This window comes from Physeter macrocephalus, chromosome 4 (assembly GCF_002837175.3).
Source record: "Physeter macrocephalus isolate SW-GA chromosome 4, ASM283717v5, whole genome shotgun sequence".
Taxonomy (NCBI): domain Eukaryota; kingdom Metazoa; phylum Chordata; class Mammalia; order Artiodactyla; family Physeteridae; genus Physeter; species Physeter macrocephalus.
The window spans coordinates 75866292-75880085 of NC_041217.1; the positions used below are offsets into that span (position 1 = coordinate 75866292).

At 41.0% G+C, this 13794-nt stretch overlaps 1 non-coding gene across 1 annotated transcript; it reads right to left on the reverse strand.

The window, feature by feature from the left end:
- Positions 1-7872: 7872 nt before the first annotated feature.
- On the reverse strand, positions 7873-7946 carry TRNAN-GUU (transfer RNA asparagine (anticodon GUU)). Its single transcript has one exon. It is a non-coding gene; the product is annotated as a tRNA-Asn (tRNA).
- Positions 7947-13794: the final 5848 nt, after the last annotated feature.

Below are 13794 nucleotides of genomic sequence, written 5' to 3' on the forward strand. Positions count from 1 at the left end.
CACGTGGCCTCTTTTCCTCTCTTAGCTCTCAATCAAACCTCAGTTTGGTATCAGCAGAACCTGATAGAAAATTCTTAGTTTTTGTTTCTGTTTTCTGTTGCAGGGAACAACTAATGCTGGAACTACGAAACGTTCTGTCTTATTTCAACAAAGCATAGTCACAAACATTTCCCCAATTGATGAGAAAAACAACAAAACAAGCAAAAGTCCAAATCTGAAAGGAAGAGCACGATTTCACAGCCACTCCAGACTTTTACTCCAAATGGATAGTTTGATTACAGAAATCACAGCCCTTCAGCCTGCAAATGTGATAACTGCCTAAGGGACACCAATACCTAGGTTCTCAGATAATCTTGAGAAGCCCTAACCCTTTTTCCTTCCCACCCCCATCCTGTGGATAACTGGAGTCAGCAGCAGCTGGAAGAAAATGACAAGGATTTGGGTGAAGAATAAGTCAGAATAGTGTTGCTGCAGGCCATTCATCAGCTCTTCAGCACATGTCCTTTTTCCTTGAAGGTTGGGGGTTTATAAAGATCCTAGAATAGAGTTTATTTTATATACATTCTGTTGGCTATCCTCTTTTTGTGCAAATCAAAATTATAAAGCTTTCTTTCTTCAGCTTAAAGCAGGAAGCTCAAACTTTAAAGTGCCCACTGCATTTATACCCCAGAGTGATAGAAACCAGGTCTCAGTGCATCATTTCATTCCAAAATTAAATATTATTGTACACCCGGTATTACAAAGAAAATATTCATTGTGTCTCACCCTCTGGGAACCAAGATACTCAGACAAAAAGTTCTGCCCCCACAGTTGGGCATCTGTAAGCAGAGCCGTGGTCTCGTACATATCCACCTAACGGGGGACCCAAGGACACAGTGATAGAATCTCTGCCAGAGAAGGATCCTGAGAGCTTACTGTTCACTGTTGTATTTCTGATACACTCTAGCAAAAGTCTCATCCTAGAGGTCTCTATTTAGGGCCCACAGAGAGAGAGATAACATACCTAGATGAAACTGGTAGCTTTCAAATATCTCCACTCTCATTTGGATTTTTTTTTCTAAAAATAAACTCCTCGTACCCTCTGTCTGTCTTTTGCTATCAAATGTAACGTCAGGACATCTCATTCAGAAGCTTTGAAACATATAAAGTAGCCTCCAACTTACCAGACTTCTGGGTTAGAAAGCTGATCCATGTAAGGAGGACAAATCCTGGGTGGCAGGAAGGGATCCTTTAGATGGTTTTGTACATTTTTTTGTATGAGTGGGTGGCATTGAGCACTGTCACACCCTGCTGCAAGGAGAGAGACATTGAGAGCCAATTTTTAGTCCAGGACTCAGCTCTTCACAGCCTCCTGTGTTTTACAATCATTCCCCCCCACAATTATTTACTTTGAAAAATTTCAAACCTACAGAAAATTTGAAAGAACCATACAATGAACACCTCTATTCTGTTCATCTAAATACAACGATTAACATTCATTTGCTCCTTTTCTCTGTCTGCACTCACCCACCCACCCATTCATGTTGCTTTAATAAATGCAGACAAAATGCCCACTTCTAAATACTTCAGCATGTATTTCCTGGTGTTAAGGGCATCATTCTATGTAACCATAATACAATTCAATTACCAAATCATAGGACATTAATACTAATTCAATGCTATTATCTAATATATGCTCCAGGTATAAATTTTACAATTGTTTAAAAAATGTCATATGCATGTGCATGTATGTAGATACAGATGCATTTAACATATGTATCTATATTTTATATGAGCAAGAGATTAAGAATTAAGTGTGTGTGTTGTGGTACTGGTATCTTCCCCTGTTCTAATTAAAGTTTCTAAATTACACTTTGGTCCTTATTACCTGGAACTCTCTCCTGATGTCTTTGTTTTTGTTGTTTCTGATGGCATTGAATTTCTGAAGAGGACAGGCTAATTATCTTGTTCAGTGTCCTACATTCTGATCAAACTAAACATTTTTGGAAAGATCAGCACATAGTATTTGTGCTTCCTACTGCATCCTGTCAGGAAGCAAGTTGTCGAAGAGCAAAGCAAGAAAATAGTGTGAATACTTTTCGTCAAAAATATTAAAGGAACCACACCATCTGCCAGCAAGGTTAGTAGTCTGTATTGTGCCTGTAGTCCTTCAATCCAAACCACAGTGTCTGCCATCTATCTTGACAGGAACTGAGTCTTTAGGTTTGCTTTTAACCCCAGCACTGACTGCGACCGTTATTTGCAGCCACAGAGCAGGATTTACTGAAGACTTACCAGCGCAACATGATCCGAAGAAGGGAAGGAAAACCCACAGTGAACAAACCTACAGCCAGGCCACTGGGAACCTTGGATGGGCCCCATGTCTGAGCATGCTCAGAAGCTACTCCCAAATGTGAAATGCCTGCTCTCAAGCAGTCTGTATCTTCCACTAATGAATCATGCCATCATAGCCATTTTTTCTGGTTGAGATATTTTAAATATTAGTGGGGCTTCTAGGGAGAAATGAGCTTAGTGCATTTAAAATAAAATCAAACTCCTTGCCCTAGTCTACACCGGCTTATCTCCATCTCCCATACTTCTGTTTTTGTGGTTTGTTAGGTTTTTTTTTTATTGCAGTATAGTTGATTTACAATGTTGTGTTAGCTTCAGGTGTACAGCATAGTGACTTAGTATATTTGCAGTTTATACTCCATTATAGGTTATTAGAAGATGATGGATATGATTCCCTGTGCTATACAGTATATCTTTGTTGCTTAACTATTTTATATAGTAGTTTGTATCTGTTAATCCCATACCCCTAATTTGTCCATCCCTTCTTCCCACTCTCCTTTGGTAACCACAAGTTTGTTTTCTATATCTGTGTGTGTTTCTGTTTTGCATATGCATTTGTTTTGTTTTTTTAGATTCCACATATAAGTGATATCATATAGTGTTCGTGATTTTCTGTCTGACTTATTTCACTAAGGATCATATTCTCTAGGTCCATCCACATTGCTGCAAATGGCAGTTTCATTCTTTTTAAAGTCTGAGTGATATTCCATTGTGTGTATATACACACACACACACATTACATCTTCTTAATCTAACTCTCTGTTGATGCGTACCTGGGTTGCTTCCATGTCTTGGCTACTGTGGGGGTGCTGTGAACATGGGAGTGCACATATCTTTTCAAAGTAGTGTTTTCATTTTTACTGGACATATACCCAGGAGTGGAATTGCTGGATCATCTGGTAGTTCTATTTTTAGTTTTTTAAGGAACCTCTATACTGTTTTCCATAGTGGCTGCACCAATTTACATTCCCACCAACAGGACACAAGGATTTCTTTTTCTCCACATCCTCACCAGCACTTGTTATTTCTTGTCTTTTTGATAATAGCCATTCTAACAGGTGTGAAGTGATAGCTCATTGTGGTTTTGATTTGCATTTCTCTGATAATTAGTAATATTGAGCACGTTTTCATGTACCTCTTGGCCATCTACATGTCTTCTTTGGTAATATGTCCATTCAGATTCTCTGCCCATTATTACCTGGAATTTTGGGGTTTTTTTTTGCTATTGAGTTATATAAGTTCTTTGTGTATTTTGGCTGTTAATCTCTCAACAGATATATGATTTTCAAATGTTTTCTCTCATTTGGTAAGTTAACTTTTCATTTTATTGATGGTTTCCTTGGCTGTGCAGAAGCTTTTTAGTTTACTGTAGTTTCACTTGTTACTTTTGCTTGCGTTCCCATTGCTTTTTGTGTTAAATTCAAAAAAATCATTGCCAAGGTCAATGTCAAGGAGCTTACCATCTGTGTTTTTTTTAAGGAGTTTTATGGTTTAGGGTCTTACTTTTAAGTCTTTAATCCATTTTGAATTAATTTTTGTGTATGGTGTAAGATAGTGGTCCAGTTTCATTCTTTTGCATGTGGATCTCTAGTTTTCCTAACACCATTTTTGAAGAGACTGTCCTTTCTCTGTTGTATATTCTGGGCTCCTTTGTCATAAATTAATTGTGTGCTTATTTCTGGGCTCTCTATTCTGTTTCATTGATTTAGGTGTCTGTTTTTATGCTGATAACATACTGTTTGATTACTATAGCTTTGTAATATAGTTTGAAATCAGAGGGCATGATACCTCCAGCTTTGTTCTTCTTTCTCAAGATTGATTTGACTATTTGGGAGCTTTTGTGGTTCCATACAAATTTTAGGTTTGTTTGTTCTATTTTTGTAAAACATGTCACTGAAATGTTTATAAGGTTTGCATTGATCTGTAGATTACTTTGGGTATTATGGATATTTTAACAATGTAAATTCTTCCAACCCATGAGCATGGAGTATCTTTTTATTTATTTTGTGTCTTCTTCAGTTTCATCAGTGTCTTATAGTTTTCAGTGTACAGGTCTTTCATCTCTTTGGTTAAATCTATTCCTAGGTATGTTATTATATTTGATACAGTTGTAAATGGGATTGTTTTCTTAATTTCTCCTTGTGATTTTTTGCTATTAGTGTATAGAAACACAGCAGATTTTTGTATTATTGTATTATTTGTATTGTGATTATATCCTGCAACTTTACTGAATTCATTGATTAGTTCTAAAAGTTTTTTGTGGAATCTTTGGGGTTTTTTATATAAAATGTCATTTGATCTGCAAATAATGACAGTATTATGTTTTCCTTTCCAATTTGGATTCCTTTTCTTTCTTTTACTTACCTAATTGCTCTGGCTGGGACTTCCAATGTCATGTTGAGTAAAAGTAGTAGAGTGGACATCCTTGTCTTTTTCCTAATCTTAGAGAAGAAGATTTCATCTTTTCACCATTAAGTATGATAATAGCTGTGAGCATTTAAACTATTTTTTTCTTTGACTATTGAACCTACCTTGTAGCTCTGGTGTAAACCCCACCTGGTTATGGTGTGTAATTCTTTGTACATATTGCTGAATTCTATTTGTTAATATTTTGTTAAGATTTTTCATCTATATTCATGAAGGAAATTTGTAGGATATTAGAATATTTATATATTTATGTAAGATAGCTATAGTTTTGTTTTTGAACTTTTTACCCCTGGTTTTGGTGTCAGGGTAATACAGGCTTCATAGAAAGAATTGAGAAGTGTTTTGTACTCTTCTATTTTCTGGAAGAGATTGTATAGAATTGATATTAATTCTTCTTTAATCTTTTGGTAGAATTCTCCAGCACAACCATCTGGGTCTGGGATTTCTTTCCTTGGAATATTTAAATTACAAATTGACTTTCCTGAACAGTTATAGAGCTATACAAATGATCAGTTTCATGTTGAGTGAGTTGTAGTAGTTTGTACTTATGAGGAATTTGTCCATTTCATCTACGTGGTCAAATTTATCTGTGTAGAATTTTCCATGATATTCCCTTATTATCCTTTTGATATCTGCAAAATCTGTAGTGATTGTAGTCTCTATTCATTCCTGATACTAGGTACTTGTCTTCTCTCTTTTTCCTTTGTCAAGTTTATTGATCTCTTCAAAGAATCAGCTTTCATTTTATTGATTTTATCTATTGCTTTTTTGTTTTTAATGTCATTGATTTCTGCTTTGTATTATTTTCTTCCTTCTGTTTGCTTGATTTCTTTTACTTTTTCTTGTTTCTTGATGTGGGACATTAGGTTATTGATTTGATACCTCTTTTCTTTTCTTTTTTTCACATAAATTTCACTTTATTTAAAACATATGAAAGGGGGTATTTCAAACCACACTAAACATAATAAATATATAACTTGTTTTTTAAAAAATCTGCAGTATACATTCAAGGAAGGGCTAAACTTCCAATGCCAACTATATATGAGACAAAATTAAACATTTACAATAGTTTCCTAAAAGTGCTATTTTTAATACCTATAAGAGGAAACTCATTCTAGTGCTTTGTTTCCATCCAAACATCTATATACCTCTTTTCTAATGTAACCTTTAGGGCCTTAAATTTCCCTTTCAGCACTGATTTAAGCTGTTTCCCACAACTTTTGATATGTTATATGTTCATTCCATGTTTTAAAACTGCCAAATGCCCTAAGGCATAGCCTTTGCTACGTAGTGGATAAAACATAAATGCGTGATTAAAATATTGAACTTAAATTGAATTGAAAGAATTAAGCGACAGAGATAGAAACCGGAGGAATCCCTTTCGCCTGGAGGATACCAGAGAGATCACCTTTGATAACCCGAGGAGCGCTGAGGCAAAAGGGCTTGAGAGGAAAGAGCGGGAAGATCCGGAGCATCTGAGCAGAGGAGAGGGCTGGGAGAGACGTTCCTATGGTTCCTACGGTGGGGTGTCAAAGTCCCCTACTATGATTGTGTTAGCTAGGACAATTTTAAAAGGCCTATCATGGGAGTGTTTGAAGTCCTTGAAATGACCTGATGAAGTTTTTTTTTTTGTTTTTTGTTTGTTTGTTTGTTTTTGCGGTTACGCGGGCCTCTCACTGTTGTGGCCTCTCCTGTTGTGGAGCACAGGCTCGGGCCGGGCAGGCTCAGCGGCCATGGCTCACGGGCCTAGCTCAGCGGCCATGGCCCACGGGCCTAGCCGCTCCGCAGCATGTGGGATCTTCCCGGACCGGGGCACGAACCCGTGTCTCCTGCATTGGCAGGCAGACTCTCAACCACTGCGCCACCAGGGAAGCCCCTGAAAAAGTTTTTTGAAGAATAAAATTTTGAAGAAACTAGACAGAAGTTATTCCAATTATAATGAAAATTATAAAGCCACCAATCCAAGAAGGCAAATGAACCCTGAGCACAAAGAATATGAAGAAAGCCACACCTAGCACATTACTATTAAACTGCTCAAATCCATAGGAAAAGGAAAAATCACTAAAGCAGCCAAAACAATAAGACATGCTACATACAGAAAACAAAAATAAAGGCAGTGGAGCAACATCTTTAAAGAACTGAGAGGGGAAAAAAAAAGTCAGCATGTAATTCTATGTGTCTTCCCTCAGAAAATATCTTTCAAAAATAAAAGTGAATAATGACATTTATAGACATACAAATGCTGAAAGACTTCATCACCAGGAGATCCACACCACAAGAAATGTTACAGAAGTCCTCCAGGAAGAAGGAAATTCACACCAGATAGAATTCTGGGTGTACATAAAGGAATGAAGGACAAAAGATATGATATCTGCATGGAAAATATATAAGATCATTTCTTATCAATTAAATGTCTTCAAAAACATGGGACAGTTTAAAGAAAAGTAAAAACCTTAGATTTGGGGTTTATAATATATGCAAAGTAAAATGCATAAGGGCAATAGCATAAAGGCAGCCAGGTGAGAAATATGAAGAGGAATGACATCACTTGAAGGCAGGCTGTGATAAGGTAGAAATGTATGCTATAAAGCCTAAAGCAGTCGCTGAAATAACAAAAGAGTTATAGCTAATAAGCCAACGGAAGGTGAGAGAATGGAACCATATGTAAAACCATGTAAACTCTCTTATAGAACAGTTGCCCTTCTGGCACTCTACCCATACACATGTGTACAAGAATGATGAGTGCAGTATTGTTTGTAATAATAAAAGCATAGAAACAAATTGATTTCAAAGGTATATGTAAAAGGTTCAATAAAATACTAGTACAAACAATGGATAAAACTTCACTGTTAAAAGGAACCCAGAGGGTAACGATGAGATGACTACTCTACCCTCTTTCCAGGAATCCTGGATTCCAAGTGACCTGTGTCCTTCGGGGGTCTTCTGTGAGGATCAGAAGAGCAGCAGTGATCTTGGTTTAGGTTCTCTTGCTGTGGACAAGACACGGGTGACAAGAAAGGTAAAGGAGGCCTTCCTCCGAGTTTACGTAGAAATGATGTACGAGGCAGAAATAACTGCAAACCGTTAAATTACATACTGAAAAAGCCAGAAAGGCGTCTCCGGGTGGGCTCGAACCACCAACCTTTCGGTTAACAGCCGAACGCGCTAACCAATTGCGCCACAGAGACTCGTGAAACTATCCTTTCTTATCTATGTAGGGAGTAAGCAGTCCTTCCAAGGTAGGCGGAGCCACCCGCCTTTCGCAGGACAGCGGCGAAGGCTCCAAAGCCTCGGGCAACGAGAGAGGCGGAGTCGACGCAGCGTGCTCCTTCCGGCGGGGGAGCCGTGCGTCGGGCTATCCCGAAGGCAGAAGGGCAGCCGAGCGTCCCCGCCGCGCCTTACTCCACACCCGCCGCAGATGCCGGAGCCCCGGAGACGCCCCCGGGCTTGAGCTGAGGGGGGCCCGAGAGAAGCTGCGTGCCCGATGGGTTACGTGACAGCTCCCCGTTTACTCCGCCTTCACTCGACCATCTCCCCCGCTGGGCAGCGGTTTAGTAGATGTGGTCGGTTTGGCTGCAGCGGGAAGGAGATCAGGTCCAAAGAGCAAATGTGAAAAGGAGCGAAAGAAAGCAGAGGCATGGATGAGACAGCCTCCCAGGAAGCCTGTGAGGCACAGGCCGGATCTTGAGAGATTAAAATTGTTTTTACTAAGTAACCGAATAGGGAGGGAGAACCGGAGAAGGGCGTGAAAGAGAGAAAAGCACGAGCATGTGTGTCTAAGAATTAAACAGCAAAAATAATGGGAAAATATTTATGTCAAAGAAATTACCTGTTGGCCTCTGGTGCATCGTGACTGTACAGTGATTAGTGCTGTGTTGTGGCTGCATCAACCTCGGTTCAAATCAAAGTTACAGCAAGTTCGTGTCTATGACCTGTCTTTCGGTTTGCTTTTAATGCCAGCACCAGCTGCGCCCCTTAGCAGCGTTCAGAGAGCAGTTTACTGCTGGCCGCCGAGCGCGATGCGGTGAGAAGAGCAGTAAATCCCACAGTGCACAAACCCGCGGGCGCCGGTCAAAGCGAAACCTAGGCCGGTTCCTTGTCTCACTGTTGAGCAGGACATATCCCCAAAGTTAAAATAACGCCTCTCAAGGATCCTTATCTGTATCTTCCACTAATAAAATAGTGTGGTGATAGCCATTTTACTGTTAAAGATAATTCAAATACCAGTGAGGGTTGTTACACTAAACGAGAACGAGTTTTTAATGAGTTTACAGTAAAATGCGAAATAGTTGTTCATTGTCTACACCAGCTTGCCTTCGTTCACCAGTCACTAATTTTGAACTATAGTTCACGTAGAGTTAAAAGCACATATCTTTATGCAAGGCAGAAATAGAGACACAGATGTAGAGGACAAATGTATGGACACCAAGGGAGAAAAACCTGGGGGGGGGGAATGGATGAATTGGGATATTGGGATTGACATATATACACTAATTTGTATAAAAAACTAACAATTTGTGGAATTTTAGCAAACGTAATCATCACCCAGATCAAGTTATAGAAAATTGCCATGATCCCAGAAATATACTCAGTCCCTTTCCAGGCAATTGTTACCCTATCTCACTTAGTTAATTACTATTGTGAGGTCTATTGCCGAAATTACTATTGCCTGCTATTGAAATTCAAATGAATGCATGTATTTTTTTGTATCTGGCTTTTAAAATACAACATTATGTTCATTAAACATAACCATATTATTGTGTATATCACTTCTTAATTTTGGTACTAGTGGAGTAATTTTGGTGTTATTGTTTTTGATGAATATTCTTGGTGCTTTGATGAATATTCTGTACCTATCTTTTTGTATACTTGTGCATTCATGGAAGTACTGCAACTGCTGGGTTGTGGAGTAGGTACAAGATTAACTTTATTAGAAACTGACAAACAGTGCCCTAGAATGGTTTCAAACCAGCAACTACAGTTGCAGTTTCTGTGCATTCTTGTCAGCATTTGGTGTACTAATTCTTTTAGATATAGCCATGCTGGAGGGTGTGTAAAGATATCTCCTTATAGTATTAATGTGCATTTCCCTAATGAATAAAAATGTCAGGAATATTTTCTTATAACTTCTGGCCATTAAGATATCTTCCTTTGTGATCCAGGACGACCCTGGCTTAGCCTTTCGAGGAAAACGAAACAGGGTCAGGTGGTCGGTCGCTGTGGTGCAGGTGGATCCTTCCGAGGCAGCTCTCGGAGACAGAGACCCAGGCTCAGTGTGTTCCCAGTGGCGACACATGCAGATCCAATGACTGGCACAGCATCAGCAGACAGTGCCCGGCCTCCCAGGCCTTTGCCATCTCCACACACTCATCAGTTGAGCGAGGATGGAATATATTGTTTACATATTCTCTTTCATTCGAGTCATATTCATTTCCCTGAGTAATTTGACTTTTCAGTTCATCTCACTACCACAAACAGAAAACTGTTATCGGTGCCATAATCAAAGGTAGGTGTAAAAATCAATCCCAGAATACCAAAAGGACGGTGATCCAGGCAACTTCTCCAACTGCTCTTGATTCAAATACCTGTGGTCTCTACCAGACAATGAGCATGTTTTCCTTTTTCCCTTGGACACTCACGCTGAAGACCTATTGGGACAAATGTTGCTTCCACTGTAGGACAAGAGGATAGCCAGGGAGAGGGAGGGGGAGAGGATGTGGACCAAGTGTGCAGAGGCAGCGGGTAGGGTATGTCGATGAGACAGAGCTGAGGCTGTGGGTCCCTCCTTCTGGAGCCACCGCTGAAAGGTGGTTAGTCTGATGGGCCAGGCTGCAGGTGGGTTTATGAGAGGGTGTGGGGGTGGATGGGAGAGATTTGGAGGGTCTTCGCTTGAATTCCTTTGGGGAGAGCGGTTTAGAGGAATGGCAAAGGGCGGGTGGAGGGGAGGGTGGTGATCCTGAGCAAACACTGGAGGGGTGGGAGCCTGCACTGGTGCCTGCAGGGTGTGTGCCCCTAGTTACCTGACAAAAGAGATGTCATGATCTTGAAGGTGCTTTCCCCAGGGTGTAAGGCTTATCCACTGTACTCCTGAAAAGCTGATGGCTGCGATTTCCCCACCTGTGGGAGGGAATTGGTGCTGGTGCGGGGGCGGGGGTTTGAGTTGCCGCTTCTCCTGATATGCCTTGGTTCATGGCAGACGACGTCTCTTCCGTGATGCCTCACTGTGCTACGCCGACCCAGGGCAAGAGGCGCACCACACTGTGTTCAACTGCCTCGGAATTCCGGTGAGCAGCCGCATCTTCCTGGCCCTCCTATTTCGTGACCAAAGTGTATGGATGGGTCCTGCTTCTTGCGCCAAGCCTCCTGACTGTCCTGTCTGTGTGTGCGTGTGGGGTCCCTGTGCGGCACTTTGCTGGGGAGGCCCGCTGGCTGGCAGGCACCAGCAAGAGAGAAGCCACGCCACAGGGGTGATGAAAAAACATGGGAGACGTTGCCCGGAGGCCTCGTGCTCCACAGTCCCTTTGGGGCAGGTCAGAAGGAGGTACCCCTTCCGGGAACACGGAGGCCGGAGGCCTGCCTTCGCAAGGAGGCTCCCGGGACCAACGGCGCTATCCCTTCCAGGCCTAGCCAACTCCATGGCCTCTCATAAGGCTTCCCCTTCTCCCGCCTCCTTCTCTACACCAGCTGTGTTCTTCGGGAGTGTAAGTCACCCCTCCCAACAAGCAGAAATGTCCCAACACACCTCTAGTGATAGGGAAAGGAGTTGGATCAACGTTTTCTAACAAGAGGAAGAGAGAGCACTTGTGGTGGTAGGAGGCAACACCTTCTTTGTTGGTTCTCTTGGCAGACACAAGGGGCTGGAATTGAAGCTCCTCCTTGAGGGGTTGGGTGGCACAGCCCAGGAACCTGGCCAGGTAGGCACCTCTCCCACTGCTCCTTAGGGAACAGCAGGAAATCCTGCAGGGTCCACTCTTACCCAGAAGAGATGCCCAGAAAATGCTCCAGTAGAGCCCAGAATCTGTGCACTGAACCACTTTGGAGTGAAGCTCCCGTTGTCGGTTCTTCCCTCAGTAGACCTTGGAGAGCGGAGAAATGATTGAAGACGATATGCCCTTCAATGGCAGTAAAAATTCTACTTTTCTCTGACTTGCCACTGTGCCCCTCCACTCCCCCACTCTAGCATCTCTAGGATAGAAGGCACTGGTTTTGCTTTCCTGGCAGATTTTTTGGTCCATGGCTCCTTTACCTTTAATGGATATTTATTCTCATATTCACAAGTTATAGTAGAAAGGTATTCATATGAGCCTTTCCCAATGCTGTAGTTTGAAACCACCCCAATGTTCATCATATGTGAAATAGTTTTACATTAGTGTAATGCTTATCATTAACACCAAAATTAAGGTATGAGAAACACAAATATATATATATAACATAATAATGTTGCTTGATAATAGCTAGATAGAAACTTGTATATTCAGACACATGAACTTGAAGAAAGGGCAAGCCTAATTTGAGATGGAAGACATCATAATTCTTTAAAGTATCAGGGGATGAGTGGGCATTACCTGGAAGGTGTATCAGAGGGCCATGCTTGAATGACAAAAAATTTCTATGTCGTGATCCTGGTGATGATTATACATTTCAATATTCAAATAGCTGCCCATTAATGATATGTGTATTTTGTTCTGTGAACACACTTTAATAATTTCCTTTTAGGGTAAAAAGTGGAGGTCAGATGTCAGAGAATCCAGTAAGATGATGACCGGATTGGAGTACATTGTAAACTGTTTATTTAAAGTCTGGAGGCCACATCCCATTTGGAGTTGCAGGGAGATTCTGAAGATTCAGATCACTCCCCAAAAGAGAACCATTCGTACCACCCTTGATCATGACAGGCGTGACCCTTCCAAATGAAACTAAGATAAAATTCGAGGTTGAATTTTGTACACGAGACAATCAGAGTTTTATGGAGCCCAAGGCTTTGTGTGCAGTATCCAATGAAGCTAAGACTTAAGCTTTGCTTTTGCCATTTGTCTTAGGGTTCTGTCTGTCCATTTTTTTTCTTTTTTTTTTTCAGTATAGTTTTTAGCGCTTGTTATCATTGGTGGATTGGATTTGGTTTGGTTGCTCTCTTCTTTCTTTTTTTTCTTTTTTAAATTACTTTTTAATTTTTTTATCTTAAATAATAATTTTTGTTTTTTATTTTAATAACTTTATATATTTTATTTATTTTCTTTATTCCCCCCTTTTCTTCTGAGCCGTGTGGCTGACAGGGTCTTGGTGCTCCGGCCAGGTGTCAGGCCCAAGCCTCTGAGGTGGGAGAGCTGAGTTCAGGACATTGGTCCACCAGAGACCTCCCAGCCCCACATAATATCAAATGGTGAAAGCTCTCCCAGAGATCTCCATCTCAACGCTAAGACCCTGCTCCACTCAATGTCCAGCAAGCTACAGTGCTAGACACCCTATGCCAAACAACTAGCAGGGCAGGAACACAACCCCACCCATTAGCAGAGAGGCTGCCTAAAATCATAATAAGTTCACAGACACCCCAAAACACACCACCGGATGCAGTCCTCCCCACCAGAAAGACAAGATCCAGCCTTATCCACCAGAACACAGGCACCAGTCCCCTCTACCAGGAAGCCTACATAACCCACTGAACCATCCTTACCCACTGGGGGCAGACACCAAAAACAATGGGAACTACAAACCTGCAGCCTGTGAAAGGGAGACCCCAAACACGGTCATTTAAGCAAAATGAAAAGACAGAGAAATACACAGCAGATGAAGGAGCAAGGTAAAAACCCACCAGACCAAACAAACGAAGAGGAAATATGCAGTCTACCTGAAAAAGAATTCAGAGTAACGATAGTAAATATGATCCAAAATCTTGGAAATAGAATGGAGAAAATACAAGAAACGTTTAACAAGGACCTAGAAGAACTAAAGAGCAAACAAACAATGATGAACAACACAATAAATGAAATTAAAAATTCTCTAGAAGGAATCAATAGCAGAATAACTGAGGCAGAAGAA